Source organism: Vulpes lagopus, chromosome 1 (genome assembly GCF_018345385.1).
Source record: "Vulpes lagopus strain Blue_001 chromosome 1, ASM1834538v1, whole genome shotgun sequence".
In the NCBI taxonomy this organism is placed as follows: Eukaryota; Metazoa; Chordata; class Mammalia; order Carnivora; family Canidae; genus Vulpes; species Vulpes lagopus.
The window spans coordinates 34633189-34650416 of NC_054824.1; positions in this window are offsets into that span (position 1 = coordinate 34633189).

Here is a 17228-nt window from a genome sequence, read left to right on the forward strand (position 1 = left end):
TCAACTTTATTTGATTCCACACATTAATAAGATTGCAGGGCTTTTTTTTCTTGTGCTTGGTTTTTATACTTAGTATATTGTCTTTCAGGCTCATTCACGTTGTTGCAAAGGTCAAGATCTCTTCTTTTTTAGGGCTTAATAATATTTCATTATTACTTTCTGAAACTATTTTTAAGGGTAATGTGTGATGTGAGGAAGCTGTCCACTGGATGCAACTTCTTTAAATGTAAAAGGAAAGAAAAACTAACCAATCTCCCTGAGTGCTGGTTGGCCTTCTAGTTTTGTATGGAAAACTTACTTGAACATAAATATTTCTTACGGAATTCATGGAATTTGACTTATCCTAGAGAGTCTGTGGGAAGTCAAATTTTCCTGCATCTGGTGGAATATTGTGAATCACAGTCACAAAACATGAGAAATTCAGACTTCTGTAGCCATATCAGAGCTCTCTGCTCAAATCGATGCGCATGCCAAGCACAACTCTGATTGTGGTTCTGCCAACTACACACCTTCATGGTTGCCTGAGCTGGAGCAGAGAGTGTACATGCACACTGGTGCACTGTACCTGCCAATGGAAACTAGTTTGCTTGGGGTTTGACTGGAGAGGTACAAACTAAGAGGGCCTGCCATAGTATATCATTCTTAAGAGGGCATATTAGATCTGGATATCTCTCATATTACTAAAAAAACTTTTATCCCATTCCTTTTTTACCACCTCTGGATTTGTATCTTTACTTAAGGTTAAAGAATATATATGATTACTTTCAAAAGGAATTTTATTTTTGTGTAAAATCCAGATTCTTTTTCTTGTCATACATTTTACTTCTTGCTAGGAATTTTTTGTTTCCTTTTTCTCTCTTTTGGTTATGATCCTGCTCAGCTGGCCCAAACGGCTGGCATTGCTATGGTTGTTGGTTATGGAGTGTGGATCTAAACAGGAATGGGAAGTACTGAATTTGTATTGGATATTAAAAAAAAGCATAATGATATATTTGGGTCTAAAAATATACAGTATTGCACACCCATATGCTATATAAAAAAGGAGGTCATATTTCCCATCCCTAGAAAATGCTCTTTAAAACACCACTATAAATGTGTTATTGTCATGTCCATATCCATTCCTTCCCTAATTTATCTTGGAAGAACTTCTTAATTGATGTAACATTTTGAAATCCACGAATGAAAGCATCCAATAAACAAAATTGAACCTGTCAGCAGACATTTAGGACCATTTAAAGTCGTTTCTCAAAATCATAGGCCACACTTGCCACTTACCCACCTGCACAATAAAACCAGTAAACGTTGGCTAAGTCTGATGCCAGATATGGTTGATAAGATATCAGATTTGCAGTCAGAGAAAATCTGTGGAAAGTAGCTTTGTGGACAGATGCAAAAGCCAGCTGGCCTTGGCAGTGATATCAACAAGGATGCTTTTAGCTGCAACTTGTGGCTCAAATGGCAAAAACATTTGCTAGATGATGTTACTGGAAGTTGGTTAAGGTCGAGGTTGGTCAATTCTTTTGCTTAGCAGTAAACTGAACTTTCAGGTTCTTCCCATTTCTCTACTATGTCAAGAACAGCGTTAGTTTCATCCTTGAGTGCATGGCTGATGCAGTTCCACATACCACATTCAGATAAAAACTATATCCAGAGATTTAAAAAAAAATCCCTCTCCTACTCTCTTACTAAAGTAAACTCTCCACCAAATATTTTTTTTATCATTGACTTAATCTTCACTTTTTATTCTTGAACCAAATTCTTATTAGGAAAATAGATTACTCTCCTAGAACAGGATGTCTATTGAAGGTGGTAGTGGGTTTAATGCACAATGTTTGACTATAGCAATACTTTGGATTCAAAGATCCATAAAGACCACCTTAAGAAATTCCTCAGATAAGTAGAAAGTATGGACACATTCCATTCTTCCACTCTCATTGAATGTTACACAATTCCTATTTCCAACTTACTATTGTTCTCTCTAATATAATTTTTATTTATATAACATTAAAATACTTCATAATACCAATACTTTCCATTACATTCTAATAAATTTCCTAATTTGGCCCTCACAAAAATCATGTCCCCCCTGCCATCATCTCCCCTCATTGAAACAATCACGTTGATATATTTATTCAGTTAAGTACCTTCCTTGTCTCACAGATAGGGGAATATATGTTTCCTGAAAACAGGGAACTTTTATTTATCACCACAACTAAGGTAGAACCCAGTTTTATTAGAAAATTGATAAACTGGTGTTGCCTGGGTGGCTCAATGGTGGAGCATCTGCCTTCAGCTGATCCCGGGGTCCTGGGATCGAGTCCCACAACAGGCTCCCCTCAGGGAGCCTACTTCTCCCTCTGCCTATGTCTCTGCCTTTCTCTTTCTCTGTGTCTTTCAGGCATGAATAAATAAAATCTTAAAAAAAGAAAATTGATAAACTATTTAACAAACAATTGCCAAAATTGGTTAGGTAGAAGAGAGCAGACCACGGTGGGGTAGGAGAATGTTTTTTATCAACTCTGCTCCTACATCACAGATTCTGCAGAACTAGTAACAACTACGTACAACATGATTTATTTCACCATCTCCCTATAGTTTGATGTTCAATTAGTTTCTTATCTTCCTGTATTTTCTACCAAAATTAACACCATAATGAACATCATGTTATAAAATTGTGGGTTTTTATCTTGGTTTTTTTCCTTGTATTAAACTCCTAGAAATAAAATTATTGAGTTAAAGGGTCAGTGCATTTTTAAGGTTCTTAAAAATATTGTCTGCTTTCTAGAAAGGTTGTATCAAATTATACATGTCTAAAAGAATCTCTGTGGTCTTATCCTGGGAAGCAAGTATTGGTTTAGGTAATTGCTAATTTGAGAGGTGAAAAGAAGAGAGTTTCATTGCTTTTGAATAGTTTGTTTTTCTTTAATTACTAATAAGCTGTACAGTTTTTATGCTTATTATCTTTTGTTAGTCTATTCATGATTTTAACTGTTATTCTATTCATGATTTTAAATGTTACAAATTATTTGTTCATGTCGTTGGCTCATTTTTCTCTTGGAGTCTTCCTTTTTAAAATAATTCATCAAGTTTTCAATATTTTATCTTAAATCTCGGTTACACTTGTGGTATTTTCCTGCTTCATTATTTATAGTTAGATTTTCTTGGACATACAGCAAACTTTTTTCAGAACCCCAGAAATATATTGATTGTGCCCTACTGTTTATGACTGTTATCATCAACCTACATATTACCCCTCTTTTTCTTCCTTAGTATCTATTTGGTGTATGTGTAGTTAGAAAGCACAGTATTTTTTGTGTGTTTTTATAAAAATTCATTGTTTTTCTTGATTTTCATTCAACCTTGATTTTGAAATCTACCCAAGATGCCATATACAAATATTGATAATTGCAGTGTAATGTTAAGTCTCTTAACAATCACTATAGCAGGTGCCTGTTGGTGTTCTGCTATTTCCTCAGATTTTCTTGCCATTTTTGTGTTTACCTGACAAATTTCAGACGGTTGACATAGGCAACTTTTGTGGGGTTTTGCCCTTGGTGTTTTGTGGAATTCACTTTGTTGAAGTGCATTACAGGCCAGAGTGCCTGGAAGTTAACATCAATTGGGCACCACTTAACAATTGCTCTTGGGTGTGGTGGATAAATACCTTTGTTCCCTCCTCCTGGGCTGAGTGTATTTCGAGGTATATGTTTTCCACAATTTTCCAGAACCTATCTGTGAGTTTAAATTTCAATTGCTCACATTAATAGCAGATTTGAAAGCATCTCTTAGAGGCTGCTTTCTCTTTCCTGTTTTACCTCTCCATTTCCTGTTTTCTTGGCTTTTGCCTGGAGGTCAGCTTCTGGAGAGAACCTCAGTAGGATAGCCACCCTTTCTCATTGTCTATATTCCTAGTGGTTGATGGACAGTTTCTAACATTTTGCTACCATAATTAACAAACAAACATTGTGATAAGCATAATTTTATATCTCCTTATGACTCTGTGCAGGATTTCTCTAGGCTATCTTACCAAGGAGTGGATTATATAATTATGGGAGATATCACACAGGGCCACGGGGTATATTAATATGTAATTTCACTTTGTACTTCCCGATTGCTTTCGAAAAATTGCTGCTCAGTTATAACCTCATCACTACAGTGTAAGTCTTCTCTGTTTTCCTCTACATCCTCACTAGCATTTCATATCATGCCACTTCCTAGTTTCTGTCATACTGCTGGATATTAAGCAGTATTTCATTATTATTTGATTTTTATATCTCTACTTATTAGTGAAGTTAAACATTTTTATTTCCTGTTCTTCTTAGCTGAAGGGGGTCTACCCTGTGAATTTTCTATTTATATACTTAGCTCAGTCGTTCCTTTGAACCTCCTAATTTTCTTGCTGGTTTACAGAAGCCCCTATATATTCTACATGCTGATTCTTCCTTGTTTTTTTGACATTTAATCTCGGGTATTATATCTTTGTTCACACTGTGTGTAATGTTGTTCATCGAACAGAACCTTAATTTTGCTTCAGTAAAATCTACCCATGCTTCCCCCATCATATCTTATACTTTCGGGTCTTTTAAAAAAATATTTTACTTATTCATTCATCAGACACACACACACACACACACACACACACACACACACACAGAGGCAGAGACATAGGCAGAGGGAGAAGCAAGCTCCATGCAGGGAGCCCAATGTGGGACTCCATCCCAGGACTCTAGAATCACACCCTGAGCCGAATGTAGATGCTTACCCGCTAAGCCACCCAGGCGCAGTCCCTACTTTTCAGGTCTTAAGTAATTCTCTCCAGAGGTCACAGAGATATTCTTTCCATATTTTGTTTTTCTAACACTATTACTCTCATATTTAATACATTTAAAGTTTATTTCTTATATAGTGAGTGATAAAGAAGTTCAATTTTATCTTTCCTCAGACCAAGAGCTAATTTTCTTCATACCATCAGCTATATAGTCAGTTTTTTTCTATACTGATTTATGACAACATTGTATACTTTTTTGACCTTTCTATGTTGTTAAGCAGGTCCGTTTGTCAACACATATGTTAATACAACACTTTTCATTAGTCTTGCTTTATAGAGTCTAGAAGGCCAAGCATCTTTCCTCAGCCCTTAGTTCTTTATTTTCAAAAAATTGTGGATCTTCAAAGACCTTTATTTTCTCATATATATTTTGGGTCATTTCATCAAGTTCTCAAAAAAGCTTCTGGAACTGAATTGAATTGCATTGAACTTAAAAATTAATTAGCAGGGAATTTACTCCATGGCAATTGTGCTTACAATATATTTTTCTATCCTGACAGCAGATATATATTCACATATATTTAAAAAAATTAATGAGTCTATTTTAATATACTTAACTTTATGCATCTAAAACTTATTTTGTTGGGCAGCCCCGGTGGCGCAGCAGTGTAGAGCCGCCTGCAGCCCAGGGTGTGATCCTGGACACCCAGGATTGAGTCCCACGTCAGTTTCCCTGCATGGGACCTGCTTCTCCCTCTGCCTGTGTCTCTGCGTTTCTCTCTGTGTGTCTCTCATGAATAAATAAATAAAATCTTAAAAAAATAAACTTATTTTGTTAAGTTATGGGAATAAAGATTTGATTATATTTTTGCAATAACTTAATCACTCTGTCTAATTGCTTCACTGATTTGTGATACAAATTTTTTCATTTTAACTTATTGTAATGTCAGGATTATTTTTTCTGCTATTTTGTTATGAGACTTGTTGATTGCATCTTATAATCATAATATTTGATATATGCAATCCTTGAAAGAGCATGACCTCATTGATCATTTTCCTTTTCTTCAACGTTTTAGGAGACTTTTCTTGTTCATTTATTCTTTCATATGAACAATTGAAGCACCTTGACAAGTTTAATTTTAAAATCCCATCAGAATTTTGTTTATAATTACATTAAACTTCGAGTTAATTTTTGAAATTACATTTTCACAACATTCTATATTTTTAATATTTGTTTTCATTAATCCAAACCTTCTTTTTTTTTAATTAATTTTTATTGGTGTTCAATTTGCCAACATACAGAAAAACACCCAGTGCTCATCCCGTCAAGTGTCCACCTCAGTGCCCGTCACCCATTCCCCTCCAACACCCGCCCTCCTCCCCTTCCACCACCCCTAGTTCGTTTCCCCGAGTTAGGAGTCTTTATGTTCTGTCTCCCTTCCTGATATTTCCCAACATTTCTTTTCCCTTCCTTTATATTCCCTTTCACTATTATTTATATTCCCCAAATGAATGAGAACATACACTGTTTGTCCTTCTCCGATTGACTTATTTCACTCAGCATAATACCCTCCAGTTCCATCCACGTAGAAGCAAATGGTGGGTATTTGTCGTTTCTAATGGCTGAGGAATATTCCATTGTATACATAAACCACATCTTCTTTATCCATTCATCTTTCGATGGACACCGAGGCTCCTTCCACAGTTTGGCTATTGCGGCCATTGCTGATAGAAGTTAATCCAAACCTTCTATGTCACTTATATGTGTCCTTCATATGTGTCTCACGTTAGAGATGATCTTCCTAAGGTACTCTTCAGTCCTTCTTTTAGTGGCAAGAGCTGTTAAGAATGGAGAATTATTTAGAGAGATTGTGCCAAATTATATATATTGCATAAGAATCACTTTGAATGTTAGCAATATTGAGTCAAGGCTATGTCACCCCTGAGATCAATTTTGATGTACTAATAAGAAATACCACTTTATCCAAAATCAACATACAGTCCATGTATTTACAAGGAAGAGGTTTTATACAGGGAAAGTGCTCAATGATTGCAGAATTAAATGATTGAATGCTGCAATTCTAACTTTAGGCCTCCATTTTTCAAAATTTTACAGACTGGGGTAATTTATTTAATGATGCAACAGGATTGGCCTATCACAATTTAAAAGTATTCATCCAGAGGTCCTGTCATATCAATGCAAATAGCCATCCTTCTGGTTGAACTAATTAAAGCTTTGCAAACCACACATTGTTTGCATTCATTTTTGATTTAGCAACAGCTTCAGAAATTTTGCATGCTGCAAATATTTTCTACACACGACTTCACTAATCATTACTGAGCCGGGAAAGAAGCCAAAACACTTGATACCCATGCTGTTTTTTGTTAAAAATCTGCATGTGCAGTGTGTGCCCCTTTATTTTTCCTGATATGTGTTATTTAATGATTTTAATTGCATTGTGGGAGAGGTTTGTATAGATTGAGTCAGGAAAATAAGATTAAAGAGATCCCTGAGGATCAACTCTCCAGGCAGCTCATTAATCTTTACCTAGGCAGCTCATGTTACAGTGGTGATTCCAATCATAGACTGGTACAAAATGTAATTGAAAGTTTGGAGCAGTAACAAAGTTATCAGGTGGACCATACATATACCTACATCCTGATGGCAATATCTCAATTTGGGGAGAGCAATATTTTCCCTTTTATTCCCAACAACTGGAGTCGCAGAAGATTCAGCAGAAGAATCCTTTGAATAACTATTGGCCATGGCATAGAAGTTATTGCCATACACAAAAAAGAATTTAAGTTCAGAGGATTAAAAACAAAAAGCACAGATAGCTTTGCTTTTTTCACTACCAGTAGACTTACAGTGCCTGAAGTGGATTGAAATACCTGCTAAATTTCAAACCACACTCCATTCTAAGGCTGAGTTCATGTGGCATCACTTAGGCATAGCCTTGGATCCAGACGCAGAGCTCATCTTAATGCTTACAAATTAAGTTTCTTTCTTCATCACATCCATTCCCTACCACTTTTTTTTTTATCCCTATGCAGCTACCAGGTTCTTACATGAAAAAAACAACTTATGCTGCATCATTCTTGTGTTCAAAGCCAAAACAGTGTTATGTGATCTCACTCTGGCTTACTTTTTAGAGTCATCTCCTATCTCTCTCCTTTTGGTTCCATTCATTCCAACCACACTAATCTATTTGCTGTTCTGTAGACTTGCCAAACTTACTCCTACCTCAGGTGCTCTGCATACCATTCTTTGGGCATATCTGTGATCTTTCCCCAGGTTTTCATATACTGCTTCTTCACTTAAAGCAAGTTTGGGGTTTTTTGTTTTTGTTTTTAGGTTCAATACCTCCTAGAATACTTTCTTAAACAGTTCATATAAAATACTTCCCATCACTTTCTTGACTCACCTTCTTTTTTATATTTGTCTTCATAGTCTTTCTTCTATACTAACATTTCAGCACATGAACAAGAGTTATTTTATACTATATTTCATTGTGTCCCCTGTTCTATCACTCATAAATATTTGCTCATGAACATCAAATATGCATGAGACCTAAACCTAGATTGGTTCTAATTTATCTAATTATGGGTGTGCAAGAGTTAAACAGAATCACTCCTAGACTTACTCAGTCATGGAGACATTTGACTTTCACTTATTAAATAGTCAACACATATTAATTGAGCACCTTCTATGAGTTGGCCATTGTTCTAGGCATTGAGGGTATAGTCGTGAGCAAATCAGATGTGGTCCCTGATGTCTAGGGCCCACATCTTGATCATGTTTATATTGAAATTTTGGAAAGTTTTCACTCATCAGAAAAACCTGTGTTCATTTTAGAACCCAATAAAAGGAATCCTTTGTTTAAAATCAGAAGAGATACTTGAGAAACTATCACAAGGCTTCTACCGAAAACTTCAGCTCACTATCATAATAAAAATAATAATTAAATACCCCACATGTTACAAGAGTATCTCTTTTGTCTATGTATTTTAGTGAGGTATTTTTCTAACATTGATTGGCTCCTGTTAAGCCAACAGAAATACACACAAAAATACACTGTGGGCTATGGACATCATCTAAATACTTATTAATTTGTTAGAGGTAGAGATAGCAGCACAAAAGACAGTAGCACTGGCTTATAATGATATGTAATATATGTGTATATTTTGTGTGTGTGTGTGTGTGTGTGTGTGTGTGTGTATAAAGCTTTGGGTCACTTGATCTCTGTTAAGAGCAACTTTCCAAAGTTTCTTCCTCCCTTTTCAACTTTTCACTCACAAAATCATCAGTCACTTTGATTAGTATCACTACCTGTTGCCTTAAAGGTAATGAACTATAACCCAAAGAACTATGGCAATAATACGGTTATTACTGAGGTTTTAAATAATTTATACCCAAATCTTATTTAAGCTACTAGTGCTATGGATTTGGTTATGTGTGGTAATTAGCATTGTAGTCAAAAAGTCTTTGTATTTGTGGAATTAAAATATTTTTCCCCTGGGGGGAAAAAGAACTCTTACCACTTAAAAAACTAGACTTTCCCTCTGCAATAGCCTTTGAAGGATACAGAGACAGAAACTGAAACCCAATAGCATGTGGAGAGACAGAGCAGACTCAGGGCCCAGCAAAAACTAGTTAAGTAAAAATTAATCCTGAAGAAATAAGAAATTTTTGGCAAGTGTTAAGCAGCGCATATTTGGAAGAGAATAAAAGCTTTCTTAAAAGTACTCTTGATAAAGATTGTTTTAAAAGTAAAATTTAAGGGGCGCCAGAGTGGCTCAGTCAGTTAAGCACTGGGCTCAAGTCATGATCTCAGGGCCTTGAGATCAAGCCCACCACAGAGCTCCATGCTCAGTAGGGAGTCTGCTTGGGATGTTCTCCCTCTGCCCTTCCCCCTCTCTTCTGCTCCCTCTTTCTCTCTTTCTCTTAAATAAATACATCTTTAAAAAAATAAAAGTAAAGTTTAAGATGCATAGGCTTATAATTTTACACAAAAAGCAACAATGTTATAATATTTTGGAGGGCCTTAAAAAGGGAGGAAGAAATGCCTTTAAATCAACTAAATAAATGTTTTCTCCCAATTTTTAATTTTGTTAACTTCCAAATCAACTTATTGATTCTAAGTCTAGTAATCAGAGATACAGAACTGGACAATCACATTTGAAATACAGTCTCAATGGCAAGTGTTACTAGTATGAGAACCTTTATGCTTTACTATTTTATTTCTCTTATATATGCACAACACGGGAAATATCTATATCCCTAAAGATTTTGCTTTCAGATTCTCTCAGTATTTTTTACATAATTATTTTACCTTTCAGTCCCAGAACAAGTCCCCTTTCTGATTACAAATCTACAAAAACCACATTAGGGGACAATACTGTAATACTGTCCTTTGTCACAAGTTCTAGCCATAAAAGCTTCCAAGGACTCAAAGAGAAGGCTCTACTAAATTAATGAAGTAGTAGTTCTCTGGTATCAGAAGGCCAAAATATTTGTATGGAAACTAAATGGAGATGCTATTATATTAGTGATTCAGAGGAGGAAATGTTTTTGGGAAACCATTTACAACTTTATTTTCCAATTACTTACTTTACCCCCAATTTCCATATATAAATACTCCTGTGGGTACCTCCTGAAACTAAATAATAGATACTTAATAAATGTTTGCTGGCCATTTTGGCTATTTCTTTTAAAAAAATATTTTATTTATTTATTTGACACACAGAGAGAGGGAGTACAATCAAGGGGAGCAGCAGGTGGAGGCAGAAGGAGGAGCAGACACCCCAAGGAACAGGAAGCCCAATGCAGGGCTTGATCCCAGGACCCTGAGATCATGATCTGAACTGAAAGCAGATACACTTAACTGACAGAGCCACCCAAGAACCCCTTTCTTTTTGTTTTATATTCATAACAATTTCTATTTATAAAGAAGTCAAGAGACTCTTTTAGAGGCCATAATTAGAAATTATGGAGATATTCATTATAGACAAAACTAGTTAAATAGTGGAGATTAGATGTCCTTTGGTGGGAGGACGGCAGGGGAGTCTTCTTTTTCCCTTAGAGCTCTTTGTTCTTTCTTGCTTCAAACATTTGGACTACTAGAAGGACTACTAGAATCCAGAATGCAGTGAAATAAACACTGCTTTTTGTTTGTTTGTTTTTGTGTTGTCTGCTTGAAAACAATAAACTGTTCATGGGCAACTTAACTGAGAGGTTTGTCAACCTCAACTTCAGGGCTGACAGTAATACCAGCAATACCGAATCTGTAGTTTTTGAATTATAATGAAGGCTGCTTTAAATTTTGGGAACTGGTATGATTTTTTTCCCCAAGCACATCCAGTTTAACGTTTTCAAAGCTTTTTACAATCATTGCATTTGTCACACTGTTCTCTTTAGAGTAAATTAGTGATTTTTTTATAGTATGAGAAAATTTGTCATAAAGATGCTTAGTAAAACACCCAAAGCCATAAGATTTTCTGACTTCTATCTTCACAGCTATTTCTTGAAATCTCTTTTAGCAATTAATGTTCTAATGCTGAGCACTTCTCTCTGAAGTAATCACATTGAAGGATAAGACTTAGGGGAGTATGACTTGATCAAAAATCATTCTCTCACCCTATACAGAAAACACTTTTCTTTGCAGGCCATTGAACTATTTAGATTTTACATTCCACTGATCATTCGGTCTGCCTTTACATGTATGGCCACGTCTGTCATCAGTGTTGCAGCTTGCTTCCTAAGAAGGAGGAATTGCCCTGAAAGCCAGCATCTGCCTTAAGTAAGAGAGATCAAAGCAGAGAGTGAAAATAAGAGACAGAACCATGCAGCCTCATTTATGTGACCTAAAGTGTGAAAAGCATTGGAAACAAAATTGAATTTCATTGAGCACAAGATAATGAAATCTGTGAGTTTCCAGTTTTGAAGGGATTCATTCTGCCCTTTCATTTATAACTGCAATTATGGAAGTATTATCACAAATGAAAGGAAATTATCTTCAGTAATCAGACCTTTGGAGAACATATCAAAACTGACTGGCCAGAGTTCAGGAAGTTCAGAGGCAGTTACAATAGGATAGTTTCCAGACAGAGTGATAGACTCATGCTCATTGCTTGAAAAGGACAAAAATTGAATTAACTATTTAAATAGTTTATAAACAAGACAAAGCAAAAGTTAAGCTACTTCTGATATTAGGAAGGCTTCAGAGTAAAATAAACAAAACAATTAAACAGATATTATCATCTAAGGATCAAATAATTCTGAACACCATTCAGTCGCATATGTTGGAACTTTTGAATTAAAGATAGAGAAACTCTTCAAATAAGTAATGGGACATGACATTACATTTGGTGTAGTCATGGTGTAGTGACATAAATTGAGCCTCCAAGATTTTGTCATATACAAAATACCAAATGCCTCCATTGACCCTGTGTGCTCTCTGAGAAAAGCATGTTGAGGAGCTACCCTTGACAATTATTAAAATCCCTCTACATTGAAGACAAATCCCATATCAGACTTTCCCTAGCTAAGGTTGGGGTTCTGCTCCAATCTGCCCACTTTATATTGACACACTAAAAAGACTCTAAAGGAAAACTTGCGCAGAGAGCAATGAGGAATTGGCACAGCTGTGCTATCTTTTCTTTCTTCCTACTACCCCGACAATATGTCTCTGCAGATATGAGATTTGGTTTCCTTCTCCATGAGAGACCTTGGATGAGGTAAATAGCTTGGTGGCATAATTCATCCAATAGAAAGTGAAAGATGAAAGGTATATAGTGCTGGTCCCAGCCCATGTTGAAAGAAGGTACAAAAGCCATTAGTACAAAATATTTATTTTTGAAAAAAACTGCCTTTTCTACTATTTATCAAATTATGGTCATACTTAATGTTAGTTGTAGCTTCTCTACTGGTTAATAACCTAAAATTTGGCTATTACATTTGTCTTTATGTATATTTTAACTTATGGTTAAACATCACTGAGTATAATGTAATTCATGTAACTCAATAATGAAGTTGACCATACACTGAGAACTCTGATACAAAATGGCCAAAGAAATTCAAGCACCCCAGCCGTTTTAGAAGAGAGAACACAACAGATGAGACTCAGGAAAGAATTTGAGATTAACAAGTAAGATGAAATAGTTCCATAATGTAAATTAAATCCATATTTATTTAGGGACCTTAAATATCCATTAGCTCTACCTTCTCAATTAGAGAAGAGGGTCAAGCCATTAGACTTGTCCAAACTAGAGAGTAAGCTTTTGGCAAACAAGACTAGAGGCTTGATCTGCCTCACCAAGCAATATCCATTCTTTTCCAATATGCTACTTCATTTAGAGATCACTTGGTTAAATTTCTTCATTTGCAGGGCACCTGGGTGGCTCAGTTAAGTGCCCAACTCTTGGTTTCAGCTCAGCTCATGATCTTGGGGTCGTGGGATCGAGTTCCACATCAGACTCCATGCTGGGTGTGGAGACTGTTTAGGATGCTCTCTCTCCTTCTCTCTTTTGCCCAACCCTGACTTGTATGTGCTCTCTAAAAAAACAAAAACAAAAACAAAAACCAACTTGTTCATTTGCAGTGAGAAAGCTGAGGCATAAAAGATTTGTGAAAATAACTTTTAAAGAACATTTGAGATGTGACGCAATAGTTCAGTCAGTTAAGCATCTGTCTTTGGCTCAGGTCATAATCCCAGGGTCCTAGGATGGTGCCTTGTATTGGGCTTTGAGCTCAGTGGTTCTCCCTCCGCCTCTACCCCCTAATTATGCTCTCTCTCTCGCTCTCTCGGTCTCAAATAACTAAATAAAACCTTAATAAGAGAGTACTTGAATGCTTCCATTGGGAGAAGTAAGATGAGCACTATGAAAATAACAAAAAGTCTATCTACAAGGAGAAGAGGAATCCAGGAGCAATGATGAAACAGCTTGGTTCTCTGAAGGAAAATCATCGGGAGTGAAGGCCAGTTTGAGAGTAGACTGATCTGAGAAATAGAGCCTAGATGCTGGACAAAACCCATCAAATACAAGGTTGAATCTCCTCTTGACCATTTCCCAACCCAAATCTACTCCCCATTCCACCTTCCAATATTAGAAATCTTTTGAAAATGGATGGCTTAGATAAAAAGGAGAGAATTTTGTCACAAAGTCTCCCAAAGGTCTGGAAGCACCCTATGAAAGAGAAGGTCATGAGTGGAGCAGGACTGCAGAATGGCAAAGAGTATCTCTGATGACTTCTTTCCCTCCTAGGGCTTCTCACAAGAGATAACAAAATACCCACAAACTCCTGGGTGGAGGAGAGCACCTAGAATAATCTGGTAACAGAGGTAAGTAACTCCAAGGGCTCATGGAAATATCAGAAAGAGGATGTTTCCCTGAGATAAATATGGATTTTCTGCTAGGCAGAGGGCTAGTATTCCAAACAAAACTACTCTAGGTGTTTATTTAAGTATGACACTTTTATATTTATAGGCTACTGAATGTTATTTGGCTATGCCTACACAAGATGCAATGGAGAAAAGACACAAGAAACGATAAGAATGGACACCAAAAGAATGAAAGAGCACTAATATGAGGCTATTTAGCATAGTCAAACAACTGCATGGAGCTGAACCCCTGCCTGACACAAGAAATAAGATTCCCAAATCAGTGATTATTTATGACATAAAATGTTTTGAATGACTCTTCGTTTTATCTACATGCTCTAGTTTTTCTATTCTATATATATATATTTTTGATTAATCAAGAAGTTGTTGATGGACTTTAACACTTCTCAATCTCCCTTTTTATAGGAAAATCTCTAAACATTTGGATGGTGTGGTAGTATTCAGAGAACAGTCATCAGAGAGAGTAAGAATAGAAGTAATACAAGTAAAAGAAGAAAAATAGAAGACAACTATGAGGCACAGTGTACAGCTCTTAGAGTTGACATATAAACCTCTTTCCATGGCTAGTTACACTGTGAAAAGAAGTAGGGAGAGGAGTATGTATACCAGATGGAAATCTGGAGGATGTACATTTTATGTCATAAATAATTGCTGAATTAGGACTATGGAGTGTGGGTGATGTAGGAGCCTTGTTTGAGACCTTACCTTGAATCACACCCTCCAATGCAGATGACTTTAGAAGACCACATCAGGACAGGATGTGCTGCATTGGCCTAGTTTAAAATAAAATCTTTTATATTTCCTCATTGACTAAATTTATTTCTGTATATATCATTTGAGGGAGGCACCTTCATCATCAGGAATAGTGATTGACAAGACAGGATTTGATAATTCCTTATTTCCAAATGATAATACTATTTGTTATGGGTTGAATTGTGTTCTCTCTATATATATTTTTAATTTTTATTTTTATTTATTTATTTATTTTGAAGTCCTAACCCCCAGTGCCCCAGAATGTGATCTTATTTGAAAATAGATTCATTGTAAGTGTAATTAGTTATGCTAAGTTCATACCGGAGGAAGGTGGGCTCTAATCCAATAACTCGTGTCTTGATAAGGAGAAGACATTTTGGAAATAAAGACACAGAAAAGACAGTCACATGGTGACAGAGGTAGAAATTAGAGGGATCTTCTACAAATGAAGGAATTCCAAGAATTGCTAGAAAACACCAGAAGCTAGGAGAAGGCAAAGAAGTATTCTCCCCTAGAGACATCAGAGACAGCACGACTCTTTCATCACCTTAATTTTAGACTTCCAGCCTCCAGAACTTCAAGAGAATACATTTCTATTGTATTAAGCCAAGGAGTTTGGGGTTTGTTTTCACAACCCTGGGAAACCATTATGCTATTAAATATCCAAAGCAACTGTGTTTCTCCTTCACTGGTAATTCATTCTTTACAGACTATCCCCACAAAATTAGAAGTTAATCATATTTTTAAGCATTAGCCAGCAAAATACAGCCTGCAGACCAAATCTAGCGCTGTGCCTGTTTTTGTAAATAAAATTTTATTGGAATACAGCTACATTCATTTGTTTATGAATTGTCTATGGCTACTTTTATATTGTAACTGCAGAGTTGAGTAGAATTATTGCAAAGAATTACATGGCCTGCAAAGCTGAATATACAATAGACTCTTGAACACACAGATTGGAACTGCATGGGTCCACTTATATGTAGATTATTTTTGATAAATACACTGTAAATGTATGCTTTCTTCCTTATGATTTTCCTAACATTTTCTTAGGCTGTATTGTAAGAATACAGTACATTATAGATATATATACAAAAAGTGTTAACTGTTTATGTTATAGGTAAGGCTTCTGGTCAATAGTAGGCTATTAGTAGTTAAGCTTTGGAGAGTCAAAAGTTATACACAGATTTTTGACTGTGCAAGGGATCAGCACCCTTAACCCTCCACATCATTCAATGGTCAACTATATTATCTGGCCAACATAGGAAAAGTTTGCCAATATTTACTCTAAAATAAATTATACTTTGATTGTTTTATCACTATTTGATAACTATTAAGACATAAAAATGATAGAAACCACTGACAGAATTTCAAAAAATGTTTTATTGTCTTCATTGTCACAATGGCCCCCTAAAACTTAGATTAACTACTTCCTGAAAGTAGAAGCTATAACTCTGAGCAGCCCTTAGGCTCTGAGCTGGCATGCTCTTCTTGAAGGTAGGAAGATGGGTCAGTGCCCACAGTGTAAGGCTGAACCCTGGGGGGAAATACCAGTCTATAATAACCTGACAGCTAAAAAGTATCTTTTGTATGTATGTATGTATGTATGTATGCCTATGTGGTTTTTTTGTACTATAGTTGATACACAACACAATGTTGCATTAGTTTCAGATGTACAACATAGTAATTTGACAACTCTATATGCTATATTACACTCACCACAAGTGTAGCTACTGTCTGTCACCATACAGTGCTATTACAATACCATTGACTATATTCCCTATGCTGTACCTTTTATCCCTGTGACTTATTCATTCCCTATCTGGAAGGTATTTCTCATTTCCCTTCACCCATTTTGCCCCTATCTCTATCTACCTCCCTTCTGGAACCATTAGTTTGCTCTCTTTATTTATGGGTCTATTTCTGCTTTTTGTTTGTTTGTTTGTTTGTTTATTCATTTGTTTTTTTAGATTCCACATATAAGTGAAATTATATGGTATTTGTCTTTCTTAGTTTGACTTATTTCACCTTGCATGAGACCCTTCAGGTTCATCCATGTTGTTGCAAATAGAAAGATCTCAGTTTTTATGGCTAAATAATATTCTTAATATATACTAATTATGCTCTATTTCCCCCAAAAATGTTATTATAAAATTTTTCAAACATACAACAAATTCAAAAGATATTTATAGTGATCACCCATTTATCCTATCACTTAGATTCTACCATTTTCAATTTACTATTCTTGTCTCAGAGTATATATACCCATCTAATGATACCTCTACTTACCCAACAACCCTCCCCAT